Here is a 17,248-nt window from a genome sequence, read left to right as displayed (position 1 = left end):
TGCTGCTGGTGGTGGTGGTGCCAGCGTCTCTTGTCTGCCAGTTTGCTTCCTGGCTAGTGTCATGTCTCAAATGTCCAAAATGTTCAAGGTAGTTTCTCCCCCTGGTTGCACATGTTTGCGGTGTGGCAACGCCTGCTACCTCTGCCGGTGTAGCCAATTTACGCTAGGGCCTAGTGTCTGAGCTCTGGAAGTCCGCTCCCAAATGCCTAGGACTGACAGTCTTTGGATGCTTTGCTCTGGGGTGGAACAGGTGAGCGGGTCGTCAATTGCCCACTCATTCAACGTTCCCAATGCTGCTGCTGCTGGTGGTGGTGGTGGTGCCAGCATCTCTTCTCTGCCAGTTCGCTTCCTGGCTAGTGTCATGCCTCAAATGTCCAAAATGTTCAAGGTAGTTTCTCCCCCTGGTTGCACGTGTTTGCGGTGTGGCAATGCCTGCTACCTCCGCCGGTGTAGCCAATTTACGCTAGGGTCTAATGTCTGAGCTCTGGAAGTCCGCTCCCAAACGCCTAGGACTGACAGTCTTTGGATGCTTTGCTCTGGGGTGGAACAGGTGAGCGGGTCGTCAATTGCCGACTCATTCGCCTTTCCCAATGCTGCTGCTGCTGGTGGTGGTGGTGCCAGCATCTCTTCTCTGCCAGTTCGCTTCCTGGCTAGTGTCATGCCTCAAATGTCCAAAATGTTTAAGGTAGTTTCTCCCCCTGGCTGCGTCTGTTTGCGATGTGGCAACGCCTGCTACCTCCGCCGGTGTAGCCAGTTTAAGCTAGGGCCTTGTGTCTGAGCTCTGGAAGTCCGCTGCCAAACGTCTAGGACTGACAGTGTTCAAATGTCCCTAATGGTAAGGGTAGTTTCTCCCCCCTGGCTCCATCTGTTTGAGGTGTGGCAACGCCTGCTACCTCCGCCGGTGTAGCCAGCTTACGCTAGGGCCTTGTGTCCGAGTTCTGGAAGTCCGCTCCCAAACGCCAAGGACTGACAGTGTTTGGATGCTTTGCTCTGGGGTGGAACAGCGGGTCGTCAATTGCCCACTCATTCGTCTTTCCCAACACTGCTGCTGCTGCTGCTGGTGGTGGTGGTGCCAGCGTCTCTTCAATGTCAGTTCCCTTCCTGGCTAGTGTCATGCCTTAAATGTCCCTAATGGTAAGGGCAGTTTCTCCCCCCTGGCTGCGTCTGTTTGCGGTGTGGCAACGCCTGCTACCTCCGCCTGAGTAGCCAGCTTACGCTGGGGCCTAGTGTCTGAGCTCTGGAAGTCCGCTCCCAAACGCCAAGGACTGACAGTGTTTGGATGCTTTGCTCTGGGGTGAAACAGGTGAGCGGGTCGCCAATTGCCCACTCATTCGCCTTTCCCAATGCTGCTGCTGCTGCTGGTGGTGGTGCCAGCGTCTCTTTAATGCCAGTTCCCTTTCTGGCTAGAGTCATGCCCAAAATTTCCCTAATGGTAAGGGCAGTTTCTCCCCCCTGGCTGCGACTGTTTGCGCTGTGGCAACGCCTTCTACCTCTGCCGGTGTAGCCAGCTTACGCTAGGGCTTAGTGTCTGAGCTCTGGAAGTCCGCTGCCAAACGTCTAGGACTGACAGTTGTTTGGATGCTTTGCCCTGGGGTGAAACAGGTGAGTGGGTCGCCAATTGCCCACTCATTCGCCTTTTCCATTTCCTTTTCCATTTCATTTTTTTCCGTCTGATACACAACCTACCAAACATAACACACACAATAACAGATATAACACAGTGACAACACACATAACACATATAACACAGTGACATAACACACATAACACACACATGTACAATTCACAAATCACAAGGACCTGTTATTCCTCCTGTTATTTGCCCTGGCCTTCACTTCTACACTCACCAACAGATCCAACTTTTTCAGGGACAGTCCTGCTTTTTTCCTGTCCCATCAAATTTAGCTAAACTAGGTATGCTAGTGCACATAGGTATAGCTGGGTAGGGTAGCACTACAACATTAAATAAATATAATAAAGTAAATAATAGTAAATATAACTTTAAATAAAATTCAATAAACCCATTAAAGTTTAAATTAAATTATTATTTAGACATAATACATCTTTAACCAAAACAGTGCACTGCTAATAATCTTAAAAATAACCGTACATTAACCCTAAGCTATTTTTTAGTTCTTGTCCAACATTTTTTCATTCGCATACCTGCCAACACACCCAACATTTTTGTGGACAGTCCTGCTTTTTTCCAGTCCTGTCCGGTAAAAGTTGGGTTGTTGCAAAGTATGCCATTATAAATAGGTAGCAAATGTTAGGCATGTATTACAAGTGATCCAAAATCAATGTAAAAATGTAAAATAATCCCTATTCTTTTATTAAACATCTATGGATGTGTGACTGTGTATGATAAAAACAAAGGAGGCCAAGTTCCTTGGAGCATTTGTCTAGGTCATTTTGTGTACAGTACACCTCGGTACGTGTGTGCAACTCTATTGGTCGTTTCGGCAGGGGGCTCGTCTGCCATCAACGAATGAGGTGAATTCTGCAGTTCTGCAATTCATTTGTTGATGCCAGACCAGCCCCCTTCCAGCGACCAATAGAGTCGCACACATGTACCTTCACGGCGCGAATGCATCTGCTGCTGCTGCTGCTGCTCCGATGTGTTCTTAACCCCGTATTAACCCCTGCTACGCAGCCGGGAGGAAACGAAGATGAAACGAGCACGAAGAATGGCCACGAATATTCGCGGAATACGAAGGTTTTTTTTTTTCTCTGAAGCAAAGTACGAAGACGAACACGAAGAGCCCCCTGGTGCCCAAGTCTAACTTTTACCTATTGTGTAATACACTCTAACTCGCTCGACTGTAAGCTCATTTGAGCAGGGCCCTCCTCACCTGTTGTCTCTCCTCACCTGTTAGTCAATTTGTTATGTTACATACTACTTGTTATGTCCTGTCTACCCATTGTACAGCACTACGGAATTTGATGGCGCTATATAAAACAATAAATAATAATAATAGGTACACCTTCCCTCTGCTTATACCACATCTGGGCCGGCTTGGAAATTTGAGATGAACTGGAAAAGTATAAATTTAACCCCTTAAGGACCGGGCTCATTTTTCGTTTTGTACCCTGTGGGACCGAGGCTGTTTTGACACTTATGTGGTGCTTGTGTTCAGCTGTAATTTTCTCCTCACCCATTTAGTGTACCCACATAAGTTATATATTGTTTTTTTCAGGACAAGATGGGCTTTCTTCAGATACCATTATTTTGATCGTATCATCTTATTTACTATAAAAAAAAATAAAAAAACATGGTGAAAATTTGAAAAAAAAACACATTTTATGACTTTTATTTGACCTAAAAAAGCAAGTAAAAAAACTAGCTAAATAGATTCTACTACTTGTCCTGAGTTTAGAAATATCCAATGTTTTTATGTTTTTTTGCTGTTTTTTGTAAGTTATAGGGCAATAAGTACAAGCAGCGTTTTATGATTTCAAAATCTTTTTTAACAAATCTGGTCAGTCTGCCTCCATCTCCTCTTTGGAATATCTTTGAAGCCGGTTAACTCAATTTAACCCATTCAAACCATATATTTTTGAAAACTAGACACCCCAGGGTATTCCAAATGCTGTTATTTTAACCCTTTCCATGCACCAATTATAGAACTACACTTTGTCAAACTTTGTAATAGTAATTATTTTTTTATTTTTTTTCACACAAATTGTACTTTAGTTATAGATATACAGGTCCTGGTATATGTCACTGTCAAACAACCCCCCAATATGTGTTCAGGAACATCTCCTGAGTACAGCGATACCCCACATGCATGGGTTTGTCAGATTGTTTGGCTGGTAAAAGGCTACTTTTGGGGCATGCGTAATCCAGGTGGTCATTTGGTCATTCTGCCTCCATCTCCTCTTTGGAATATCTTTGAAGCGGGTTAACTCAATTTAACCCATTCAAACCATATATTTTTGAAAACTAGACACCCCAGGGTATTCCAAATGCTGTTATTTTAACCCTTTCCATGCACCAATTATAGAACTACACTTTGTCAAACTTTGTAATAGTAATTTTTTTTTTCACACAAATTGTACTTTAGTTATAGATATACAGGTTCTGGTATATGTCACTGTCAAACAACACCCCAATGTGTGTTCAGGAACATCTCCTGAGTGCAGTGATACCTGACATGCATGGGTGTGTCGGGTTGTTTGAGATTTAAAATGCCACATTTGGGAAGTGCGCTTTTTTTCTCCATTTTGGTCAGTCTGTACCTATGCCCTATCTTTGAGCTCGGCCACTCCAATTTACCCCATCAGCCATTTTTTTTTATATATTAGACACCCCTTGGGTATTTGAAGTGCTTTTATTTTAACTCTTTGTTGAGATTTTTGAGAAATTTTAGCACTTGCTCAAAATAATAAACTTTATTTTTTTATTTTATTATTTTAATACTTTTTTAAAAAAAAATTTACACATTTTGCTGGTACTGGATGGTTCATCAAGTGACATCACTGCATAATTATTTTTAAATGTTAGCACATTTTTTTTTTTTTTTTTTTTCATTTTTATTTTTTTTATTTTTTTTTTGGAATATTTTACTAATCACATAGTGATTAGAAAGCTGGGTTCCATTGACTTGCTTGGTTGAATGCAGTACCTGTATTCAACCTGCAAGTGGAGCCAGAGTTCTCTAGAGGGTCTGGAGACCGTCTAGCGAACTCTTTCTTCTTTATTGTTTTTTTTCCCGGGCCGCCGCCATCTTGAACCGGCAAAGGTCGCGAAGGGGTTAATGAGAGGAAATTGGTCAGTGTGCTTAAGTCCCCATCTTTCCTTGCCGGAGCCCTGCGGACAGAAAAACTGTTACTTTAACACTCAAGTAAGTAGTTAGGTTTTCTGTAATTTCTCCTTATTTTTATCTGTTTGGTGTAAATAATCTGTTAATCATCTTATTTTTGTATGCACTGTCACCATTTTTTGTTCATAATAAATATTTCTTTATTAAGTCCTGCCTTTGTCTGGTAAAGACTCACGTTACCTGATTAGACCATTTTACTGGTAATTACATAATTATTGTGTTAAAGTATATTGTGTGGGTTCTTAGCCTAATTCGCTTGGGGGACCAAGGCACCCCATTTATAAATTGTCTTGGTGGTGGCAGCGTTATGATCATTATAGTTAATTGTGGGTGGTATTAAGGGTGGATATTTTTATTTTTATCACTATTTCCAGTCTAGGGCAGACAGAATTTTAACCCTTTTACCAGCAGAATCAAGTCACGCACATGCTTGGAGTAGGGTGCATTCATGACAAGCGCGTCCATTAAAAAAATAACCCTCCTGAGAACTCTGGTAATGCGTTCAACCATGCTAGTCAGTGGAGCCCAGCTTTCTAATCACAATGTAATTAGTAAAAATTTTTTTTTTTTTAAATGGTAACATGTAAAAATAATTCTTCACTGATGTCACCATCAGGGGAACCTGGCTAATCAGCCAATCACATGGTAGCAACTCAATGCATTTAAGGAAAGCCCCTGGTATAAATGGCCTCCCGCTTTGCTATTATACATTTTTTTGAAAAATTTCAATAGGCCGTTCCTTGAGCTGCTCAGCTCCATTAGGGAGGGTGGCAGAGTGCATACTCACTCCTAGATGGTGTCAGGGCCAGATTAACGTAGGAGCTGATGGAGCTGCAGCTCCAGGCCCCTACCTGGCCTATGTGTGGCTGATGCGGCTGTCAGGACTGTCTTTAACGCAAGGCAAAAGGGGCAGCTGCAGTAACCGCGATCACTTCCGCAGGGGCCCGCTACTTACTCGTGCAACGTCTCTTCTACTGCCAAAGGGATGCATGAACCCAGCTGAGTCACATCATGTATGGCACCTACATCACATGACCCTGCTGCGCATCTGCATCCCCTCAGCGGCAAAACAGAAGTTGTTCACACAGAGTGCGAGGAACACAGATGGAAGCAGCGGGCCCCTGCAGAAGACTGTGAGCGGCACAGACATCTGAAGTTCAGGTAAGGGGGGGCTGTAAGATAGAGTATGTGAGATTGAGTGAATGAATGAGTGGGTTAATGAGTATTTGTGAAGGAGTGAGCGAATATTTGTGAATGAGTATACGCATGAGGGAATTGAGTCATGTATGGTAATATGTGTATAAATGAATATCTGTGAATGAGTGAATGAATATCTGAATGAGTGAATGAATGAGTATCTGTGAATGAGTATATGAATGAGTGAATCAATATTTGTGAATGAGTGAATGAATGTGTGTGTGATAGCATCAATGTGTAAGTGGAGATGGCATGCCACTTGCAGGCTGTTTTGGGGACAAAGATACCACAGGCAAGCTGTTTTAGGGGCAAAGATGTCACAGGCATGCTGTTTTGGGGGCAAAGATGCCACATGGAGGTGGTTTGGGGGCAAATAAGTCGTCAGGCATCACCCAGAGTCCCACAGACCGCAAGGCGTCGCCGCCCCTTTAAGAGGCTGGACTTAAACTCACTGTGTCATCACCTAGTTCTGGTCCGGACTGAATCTCTCTCACCTGGCCTCGTCATCGGGCTTTTAAAGATCAGCCTCACCTCCAGCCCAGTATCTGGTTGTGTTTTTTTGCTTCTGGATGTGTGGTTATTATATGCCTGATTTCCTGGACTTTGACCTCTGCCTTGATACACCGTTTGTGAACCCTGTCTGTTGGCCCTGACCTCTGCTTACGTTTGATATCCCCTGGGGGGGGCTGGCTGAGTGGCATAAATACACAATTTCGGGCTGGCTGGGGGCAATATGCAAGGGTGTCGGGCATTAATTTACAAGGGGGTGCTGGCTGGGGCATCACATGAATCAATACTAAAGGGGGACTGTCTGGTGGGATAAATATACAATGTGGGACTGGCTGGGGGCATAAATACACAATAGGGGGCTTGCTGGAGTGCACAAATACCTGTGGGGCTGGTGGTATTAACACACAAGGGGGGCAGCTGGGGCCATCACATAAATCAATATCAAAGGGAGGGGAAGGCTGGGGCATATATACATATAAGGCTGGGTGTTGGTGTGGCAGAGCCTGTCCTGGTGTGTGTTTGGGTGTCAGTGTGGACGAGCCTGTCCTGGTGTGTGTTTGGGTGTCAGTGTGGACGAGCCTGTCCTGGTGTGTGTTTGGGTGTTGGTGTGGCAGAGCCTGTCCTGACGTGTATTTGGTTATCTGTTTCTTGGCATTTTACTTATTGTAGGAATAAACTATTTAATTTTTACTTATCCAGAGATAAAACATCCACCTGAATTTGTAGTCACTTCAGAGGACAAAACTTTTTAGGCCCAGAAATCAGTGCGCGGAAAAGTAACTGTTATGTATTATTTAATCTATTTTAATCTGCATATTAAAAAGGATTAGTGGCACTAAATTGTGGTTTCAGGTGTCCCGTGTATGATTACTTTTTTAGTGTACTGATGTACTCCCATTCCCATCACATATGATTCTATCTTATACTATCGGCCTAGCACTGATGTTCTCTTTATCCAGTACACATGGATGCCGAGGAGTTAAGTGTCTATTCTGTCTATTTTATTTATTTACATAAAAATGCCCACCAAAATCCTCAGCACCAGGCCCATGATGCTCTTAATCCGGCCCTGGATGGCATCAATCACCATGCTCCCTAAGGAAGGACCCCTTGCTATCTCAGGGTGATAGGCCCATATCACTATTAAATGCTCATATGAAAATCTTTGTGCAAGTAATCACTAACTGAATGCAGTGGTTCCTCTCAGAATTGATCTCTATACTGTTCTGTGGCCAGCAATGCATACCCGACAAAAATTCTAGTTCGGGGTGAGGGAGCAGCATCAGTCCTGGGGTAGCAATGGAGAACTTAGGGTCTGAGGATGTTACGTTCCAAAAAGTCTTGATCTGACTTCCGGACCCTGAACGACAGCGTCGGAAACGAACCCAAGCCCCCCACACCATAGCCGCATGTCACCCGCTCCCGAGATCCATGGTTCCCGCTGCACTTACCTCACGTTGGAGTAAGGGGAAAGCGGCGGACAAGCTGCCACTAGTATATAAGGGGGGATATGGGGGGAATTGAGAGTCATTCCCCTGGGATGGCCTCTGTACCCAGGACAAGTCAGTGGCTTGCCTCTTTCAAGTATTTGCCAGGGAAGCATAAGCTCAGCCGCCGACTTACAGGGTTTGAACAATATTTTGAGGGCATTTTCTCAAATTATCAGCTCCTTCTGGCCAGTGATTACAATATTCTTCGCACTGTCTTTGTGGGAAGCTTGGAGGAGATGCTCACTGAGCCAATTTCCAACCAACAAAGGGAGAAGATTTGCATTCTCAGACACAAGTGCTGAGTGGCCTCTAGGATCCAAAAAACACATATAAAATACTCACCTCGTGGTACAGATCGAATTAGCAGGATTTGCTGGGGATGTGCTGTGGAGGTGGGAACCTTTCTTTACACTTGGTGGGAATAGAATGTATAGAATGGGTTTGTTAAAAATGAAATGCAATGTTTGGGACAAATTTGGGCTAAAATAATTGAATAAAAAGTGTTTAAAAAGCCCTTAGTAAAATACTTTAAAATGTCAACCTTTAAAAAAAATCTATACTCTTGTTTAGAAGTAGGGCTGCAACTAACGATTATTTTCATAATCGATTAGTTGGCCGATTATTTTTTCGATTAATCGGATAAAAAAATGAATGTAAATTTTTCATTTATTTAAAATAATGTAATAAACAAATTATATTAAATACAAACAGCATAATAAAAAAACTTTGATAAAATGCATTTCTTGCCTTTATTTCGCAACCAGCCCCCCCAATTTATGCACGTTTGAGCCCAGGCTTGCCACGCTGCCTCCCAGACATGCCACGCTGCCCCCCACATATACCATTCCACTCTGCCTCCCACATATGCCACTCCACGCTGCCTCCCACATATGCCACTCCACTCTGCCTCCCACATATGCCACTCCACTCTGCCTCCCACATATGCCACTCTGCCTCCCACATATGCCACTCCACTCTGCCTCCCACATATGCCACTCCACGTTGCCTCCACATATGCCACTCCACTCTGCCTCCCACATATGCCACTCCACGCTGCCTCCCACATATGCCACTCCACGCTGCCTCCCACATATGTCACTCCACGCTGCCTCCCACATATGCCACTCCACGCTGCCTCCCACATATGCCACTCCACGCTGCCTCCCACATATGCCACTCCACGCTGCCTCCCACATATGCCAGTCCACTCTGCCTCCCACATATGCCACTCCACGCTGCCTCCCACATATGCCACTCCACGCTGCCTCCCACATATGCCACTCCACGCTGCCTCCCACATATGCCACTCCACTCTACCCCCAGATACGCCACTCCACTCTACCCCCAGATATGCCACTGTGGCCCCAGATCTGCCTTATACACCCTGATACACCACTCTGTCCTCCCCAGACATGCCACACTGCCCTCCCCACATATGCCTTATATACCCTATATGCCTTATACCCCCAGATATGTCACTCCGTCCTCCCCAGATATGCCTTATACCCCCAGATATCTCATAGTCCCCTCATAGAGTCACAGACCATACTTTTATAAATAAGTACTGGGTTAATCTTCACTGCCCCCAGGATTTAGATTCCCCTTAGTTTGCCCCCCTTTATCTCTAACTGCACCTTAAGTTAACTTTAATAAATTAATAAAATTAACCCTCAGTCCTCATCATTAAATTAACCCTAAACACCCCATTAACCATAACTGCCCCTAAATTAACCCTAAAGACCCCATCAACCACAACATCCCCTAAATTAACCCTAAAGACCCCATCAACCACAACAGCCCCTAAATTAACCCTAAACATACCATTAACCAAAACTGCCTCAAATTAACCCCAAACACCCCATTAACCACAGCTGCTCCTAAATTAACCCTAAACACACCATTAACCATAGCTGCCCCTAAATTAACCCTAAACACCCTATTAACCATAACTGTCCCTAAATTAACCCTAAACACCCCATTAACCATAACTGCCCCTAAATTAACTCCCCCCTCCCCTAACTTTCAGCAGCCCAAATATTAATTTTATACTTACAGTTAGATGAGTGTCACAGCCATGTGGTTCTGGCCTTCTGGGAGAAGGAAGGGGCGGGGCCAGTTGTCACAGTGATTACAGGGAGGGCCTGGTAAGTAGGAGCTGCTGCTGTGAGTCACTAAAACGGATTATATAATGAGGGGCATTTTTCAGAGCGTTTGCTCTGAAAAAACCCTCATTTAATAATCGATAAAAATCGATTCAACTAATAGATAATGAAATTCGTTGGCAACGATTTTCATTATCGATTATTATCGATTTTATCGATTAGTTGTTGCAGCCCTATTTAGAAGTTTCTTTTTCTGGACGCTATTGGGGCCCAACTGCCAGTATATCAAATTTTTTAAAAGTCTTGTTAAGAAAGTGATGCACGTCATTCATATTTAGAGCTGTAACTGCCAAAATAAATGAGATATTGCGAAAATCAGGACAAACACCTAAATACATTTAGGAGCTTTTTTCCCATTTGCACTGGCTGTGTATAGTTTTAAAGTGAAACAGTGAGATTTGGCTTTTTTTCCTAGTTTTCCCCGGATATTAAATGTTGGTTTATATATATACCCTGAAAGGGTTAATATTTCAAAAGTGTTACATTTGTAGATTTGCTATGCTGGGTTTGCAGCTCTAATTTTGAACAAATAAACCAAAAAATACAGTTTCCAAACATGCATTTTTTACATTTTGCTTTACTAGCCTTATGTCTAATTTGAGCCTGTTTAGAATGCCTTTAAACAAAATACCCCATAAACGTGTATATTTCTGTAAAGCAGACAACCCATATCTCATTAGAAGCTTCTGGACACTGGTCATGCTCACTTTTGGCCTCTAATCACTGCCAAAGTTAGCCGTAGTGAAAATTTCCTGCACTTTTTTCACCAACATTCCTGTGTTGCTTAGGGCTTTTTTGCACAGATTAAATCCATGCATATGTTTATTTTTTGGACATTACAGGGCACATGTTGAAACATGCAGCTATTTGGGTCGGGGTGTTTTGCTAGACCTATTCTATTTATGAAGCTGCTTGGCAGTCCCCCAGGAGAACATGTTCCCATAACTAAAAAAAAAAAAAAGTTTTTATTTTTTTCTGTATCGATAAGATCAATGGGCTTGCACGACAAAGCCAATGTTTTTAAAACGTTGGCTTTGTCTCCAAGCTCTGCTCCTCTAATTCACTGTTCTCTGTGAGAGATTGATATTGCGACAGTGTGCTACAGCATGATACACATTAACCGTTTGTGCAGTATTGTAGTACTGGCACTGCAGGGTTAATTTTTTTGTGGGAATTTCTTAGACGGTAGTTTTAGAATTGGGTAGGTAGGCAGGGAAAAAAAATTATTGTATAAAAAAAAGATGAAGAAGCAATATACAGCAGAAGAGGCATATGCCATGCTTCCTTTTAAATCTGAGGCCTCTGAAACTGAGTCGGGTTTGATGTAGCAGAGGTTAGTGACTCCATGAGTGTTACATCTTCTGTAACACCGCTAAATACTTTTTCACCAGATGTCCTTTTTTACCGCCTGCCCTGGAATGTCATTGTTACCGGTTTCAGTCCACTTCAGTTTTTGGAGCTATTCTTGGGTAACAACATTATAGATAAAATTGTGGCTGAAAGAAATATATATGCTGCCCATCACTTACCAAGCTAAATCTAACATCTAATGCCTTGCTGCCCAAACAGAGGGGAATTTTAAACATTCTGGGCCCTTACAATGGCTATGGGTGTCATGCATAATGCTTAAGGGTTAACAAGGCATCTTGTGCTTTTCTTAGGCCACATCCTGCAATAAAATGAGTGGGACAGCATCTAAGGAAGGCATCTTCTAAGGATGTCCTGTCCTAGGTGCCATAAATTCTTACAGAGGCCCAGGGACTGGGGTCACAAGCCCCTATCTGCCCACTACAGGACCTGTTCCCCACTACAGTCCCTACACCCCATTACAGTCCCTAACCACCGAACCCCACACTACAATCTCTATTCCTCCATTACAAGCCCTATTCCACCACTACAACAGCTAAACCCCACTACAGCCCCAATCCCACGCACTACAGATCTTGTCCCCCACTAAAGTCCCTATCCCCCCCACATTACAACTTTTTGCAACACAAATCAGCACTATGTATATATAATATATATCTTTATACATAATATTAAATCAGCACTGTGTATATCTAATATATATCCTTATACATTATACTAAATCACCAGCAATGCCAAGAGCCCTAGACAGTGACTGAATTTTAACAAAATAAATCAGAGAGCAGAAATGGAGGCAAAAATTGCTAATGTGGAAAAAATATCTGGTATAGTAATAAAATGGCTAATCTTACTTCCGTTTTGCCATTAGAATTTATTTTGTGAATGCACCAGAGTATTTTACCCTCTGCCCCTTTTTCATAGTGTGTGCACTGTGTACTTGTTCTGTGTCATCTGTGTGTGGTGTGCTTGTTGTGTGTTATGCATGTGCGGTGAGTGCTGGGTATATGTCATGTTAGTGTTTAGTGTGTGATGTGCGGGTGGAGAGTACTGACTGCTTGGTGCAAGTGTTGTGTATGCTGGCTGTATGTCATATGTGTGGTATGTGCTAGCTGCATGTCATGTGTAGTGTTCCCTAGCTCTTTGTGTTGTGTGCCTGACTTTATGTGTTGTGTGTGTGTGGTGTGTCCTTGCTGTATGTGATGTGTGTGTGCTGGCATGTGGTTGTGGCTATGTTGTAAATTGTTACACACTGACCCATACAAACTTATAAATTCCACATCCCTGATCCTTATACATTATACATCATAATAAATCAACAGCACTGGTGCACTTTGGTGATGTAACTTTTTTTGTTCACTAAAAATGTTTTTGGAAAAAGTCCTGAGAGAGCACTAATTTGTTTGAAGACATAGCTATTAGTTGTCGATGGCACCCAGGCATTATTGGAAAAAGGAAGAGTGGCGGTATAAAAAATCCAAAGTGTGTGCCGGCTGCATAACTATTCATATTGTAGTTGTTAACCTCATAAGTGTGTAGTTTCGGTTGAATACAGTTGAGCTGTTTTGAGACTTATTTTGTATTACTGCTGCGTTTTTCTGTGGCCAACATGCTTTTATTCTCTAGTACAGGGGTCAGCAACCTATGGCACGTGTGCCATGCATGGCACCCTTGGTGACTTTGCATGGCACTCATGGCTGCTAGAGCCAAACTGGCTCTTGCCCATCAGGAGTCCCAGTGGGTCTTCAGCAACCCATACTGCTAGATATACACAGAGCAGCAGAATAAGTCTCCCCCTTATACAAGTAATACAAGCACATGCACAGTCCCAACACACACAACCCCACAAGCAGCCTCTCCCATGCAATATCACAAGCAACCCACACATACAAACACCAAACACAGAATGTGACATATCCGCACAATTTCACAAGCATTGCCCTTACACAGCACACATTCATACGTACCATACACAACACCACAAACTACTCATGAACATTTACAACCGCCCACATAACGCACAAATACAATGCTACAAAGAAACTGCAGCACCCATAAATAACACAAGCACAGTATGGGAAAGATACACACTTCAATTTAAAAAAATAGGACCGGCACGCCAAGGGACTACAAGATCTTGTTTTAGCACAGTACTACTAAAAGGTTGCCTACCCCTGCTCTGTACATAAAATTTACAGAAAGTATGCGGCTTAATTCATATACACATTTTTACATCTGGGATTGCTTGAATTAATTATAGAATTTGACCCTTTTTTGCATACACATATTGATCTGTATGGTAACAAAGGTAAAGGTAACCCTTCTTATCTTTCATTGCATGTCTGTGAAGAATTTATTAATTGGATGGTTCAAAACGCAGTTGTGAAGGTCAAATTGGCTAAGTATTATTCAATATGTGTGGATTCCACTCCTGATGTAAGTCATTTGGACCAGTTAACCTTTACAACGCGTCATGTTGATAGATGCAGTGGTGAACCAGTGGAAAGATTTTGCAATTTGTCCCTATATTTTTCACATACAGGACAGTCGTTGGCTGATACAATTTGCAAGACTCTCCAAGACCACAATATAGATATTAAAGACTGTCGTGGTCAAGCATACGACAATGCTAGTAATATGTCTGGAAAATATAAAGGAGTGAAGACACACAATCAGAACATAAACCCTCTGGTGGAATATGTACCATGTACTGCTCATTCTTTGAATCTAGTTGGACAACGATCTGTTAGTGTGTGTCTATGTGCTACAAATGTTTTTTTCTATGGTTCAGACATTATTTGATTTTTCTTTTCTTCAACCCATCGTTGTTCTTTGCTTCTAGAGCATCCGAAACCAAACGAAAAAGGAAGGGTACTTTCCTTGAAGCCGCTAGGAGACACTCGCTGGTCCACCCATGCAAATGCTGTTAAAGCTTTGCAACTGAACTACTGCAATATTACTGAATGTCTCCAAAATATGGGAAATGATCCAGATGAAAATTCTGACAAAGATAAGTAAAATAGCTTTCTAAAAAATGGAAAAATTGGAAAATATATTCATGTGCATCATATGGAGCAGGATTTTAGATCAGTTTAATAAAACAAGTGTCTATTTGCAATCAAGTAAGCTGCACTTCAACCAACATGCTTGTGTTGTGTGTCGTGAAATATGTTCAGAGTTTCAGAAATTAGTTTCAAGACATGGAAAAAGCAGCTAAGACTATCCTGCCTGATATAGAGTATGAAAGTTATACTAGAAAGTAGACTTGGGCCCCTGCGAAGTCTTCATGTTCGTCTTCGCATTCGTCTGCGGGGGAAAAAAAATCTTCATATTCTACGAATATTCTTCGTGTTCATTTTTATCTTCGTTTTCTCCGGGTTTCCTAGCCGGGGTTAATTCGGGGTTAACAAACACATTGCAGCAGCAGCAGCTTTGGTGCCATGATTTAAAGGTCCGTGTGTGTGACTCTATTGGTCGCCGGCAGGGGGCTCGTCTGGCATCAATGAATGAAGTGCAGAACCCCAGATGCACTTCATTCGTTGATGCCAGGCGAGCCTCCTGCCAACGACCAATACAGTCGCACAGACGGACCTTTAAATCATGGTACAATCCGAGGTGCCCCGAAGTATACATTGCCCTAACTGAAATCCCCGTTCCTCCCAGGCCAAGTTGCTAAGAGCAGTTGTCTGAGACTTAGACAAACGCTCTGAGCAACTTGGCCTGGGAGAAACGGGGATTATTTATTATCATATAACATCCATAGAAGTTTAATAAAAAAATAGGGATTTTAATTATATTTTAGACCACTTTTACATACTTACCTAACATTTGCTACTTATTTACAATGGCATACTTTGGCAACAACCCAAATTTGACGGGACAGGACTGGAGAAAAACAGGACTGTCCCAAGAAAGTTGGGTCTGTTGGCAGGTATGCGGATGGAAAAATGTGGGACAAGAACTAAAAATAGCTTAGGGTTAATGTATGTTATGTTTAAGAGTAGTAGTAGTGCACTGGTTTGGTTAAAGATGTATTATTTCTAAATAATAATCACATTTTAAATGTAATGGGTGTTCCTGGTCGTCCTACGGCAGCACAGTATGGGTTAAGTTCCGTTCCCAGGAACAAGGCAGAAGAGTCCAATTAGCATAATTAATGAGCAATCTATTTAAGGCCCCAAGAACAGACATACACTGAGTTCTTTTTTCTTCTCAAGGTGAAGAGTCTACCTGGAAAGAACAACAGTGTTATCTATGGACTGATTAACCCTCTACAGGTGTGCAGTTTTTACCACCTATTTGGGTTACCTACATTGCCCCATATGCTCCCTTTAGCGTGCAGTTCTACCGCCGGGAGTGATTTATTTAGGGGCGTTTATATTCCGGGAATGGACCCGTTTTGCTTATCCAGCCGCTGCTGGCAGACTCTATCCGGGTGTGCAGTTCTACCACCCAGAGTCTGAGCCATCAGGATAGGTCTCACCCAGCTTCCTGCACTCTAGAGGGGAGCAGAGCAACATACTGTTTGCAGCAGGTGTTGGACATCTTCCTACTCAGCAATCTACTCTCTTCAGTGTTATGCGGCTTGGTTCTGGAGGCAGGAGGTTTTAAAAATAAAGCTCCTACCTCTGCATTCAGCGTCCCAGCACATCGCCGAGCAGCTGAGCTCTGAGCACATCGCAGTGAGCAATCCCTGCTCGGGTAATCAGAGCATCTTTTCCTGCAGGAATGTAATTCAACACAGACTGGCTGCATATGTGTTTCTATTACAGGCTATTATACTTTGTGTGTATATCTTGCTTCCCTGCAGGGGGATCTACGTTAGTATCTGTCTCTGCAGTTTGCTCAGCATTTGTTTTCTTTACATATGCATGTCTGTGGATATCTTGCCTTTCTTTGCAGATTTATGGGCAATAATATATGATATTTGATTGTTACTGATGGTGTCTTTCCTTCTTGATAGATGTCTCTCTCATCTTCATCACAAAGGAAGGCGACTAGGAAGACTAGGCATAGACATTGTTTGTCTTTTAATCAACCTCTACCAGAGGATTATGAGGAGGATGTCTGTGAATCATATGCAACACCTGCACCAACAGACGGCTTTCAATCAGAAGCTACAAATTTTTTTTTCCTGGTTTCAAAAGAAAATGTCTCAAGTCATAGCTGATATGCTACCACCCGCCAAGAAGAAAAGAATTATAAATAATTCTCCTTCTTCCTCTGACATAGCCGCCAGTTCAGATTCTTCAGGTGGGTCTGATTCAGATATTCATGAAGATTATTTTCTGTTCCTCAAAGGAAACAAACTTATAAAAGCAATAAAACATTTCCTTGAAACTGATCGTTCCGTTAAGGGTAAATCGCCCAAGGAAAGCTTGTACTATTTTCCAGTCTCAGATAATAAGTTTTTTCCTTCTCATCCGTTGGTCGATAAGTGGTTTAAAGCTGACTGGGACAAGCCAGATAAAAGGCTCGATGTGGGCGATAGGTATCTTTGTATAAACTAGATCCGGAGATGACAGAAGCCTGGTACGCTCCTCCAAAGATTGACCTATCTGTGGCTAAACTGGCTAAAAAGTCAGTTTTTCCTTCAGAAGAATCTTCTATGCTGTCCAATCCCATGGACAAAAAAGCAGATGCTCTGGCGAAAAAAATATACTCAGCAGCTACTGCAGTAGCTAAAACTACAATGGCAACA

The sequence above is a fragment of the Sceloporus occidentalis genome, unplaced genomic scaffold, assembly GCF_023333645.1.
Source record: "Sceloporus occidentalis isolate IW3139 unplaced genomic scaffold, rSceOcc1.0.p SCAF_45, whole genome shotgun sequence".
NCBI lineage: Eukaryota > Metazoa > Chordata > Lepidosauria > Squamata > Phrynosomatidae > Sceloporus > Sceloporus occidentalis.
This window is presented reverse-complemented; position numbering follows the sequence as displayed.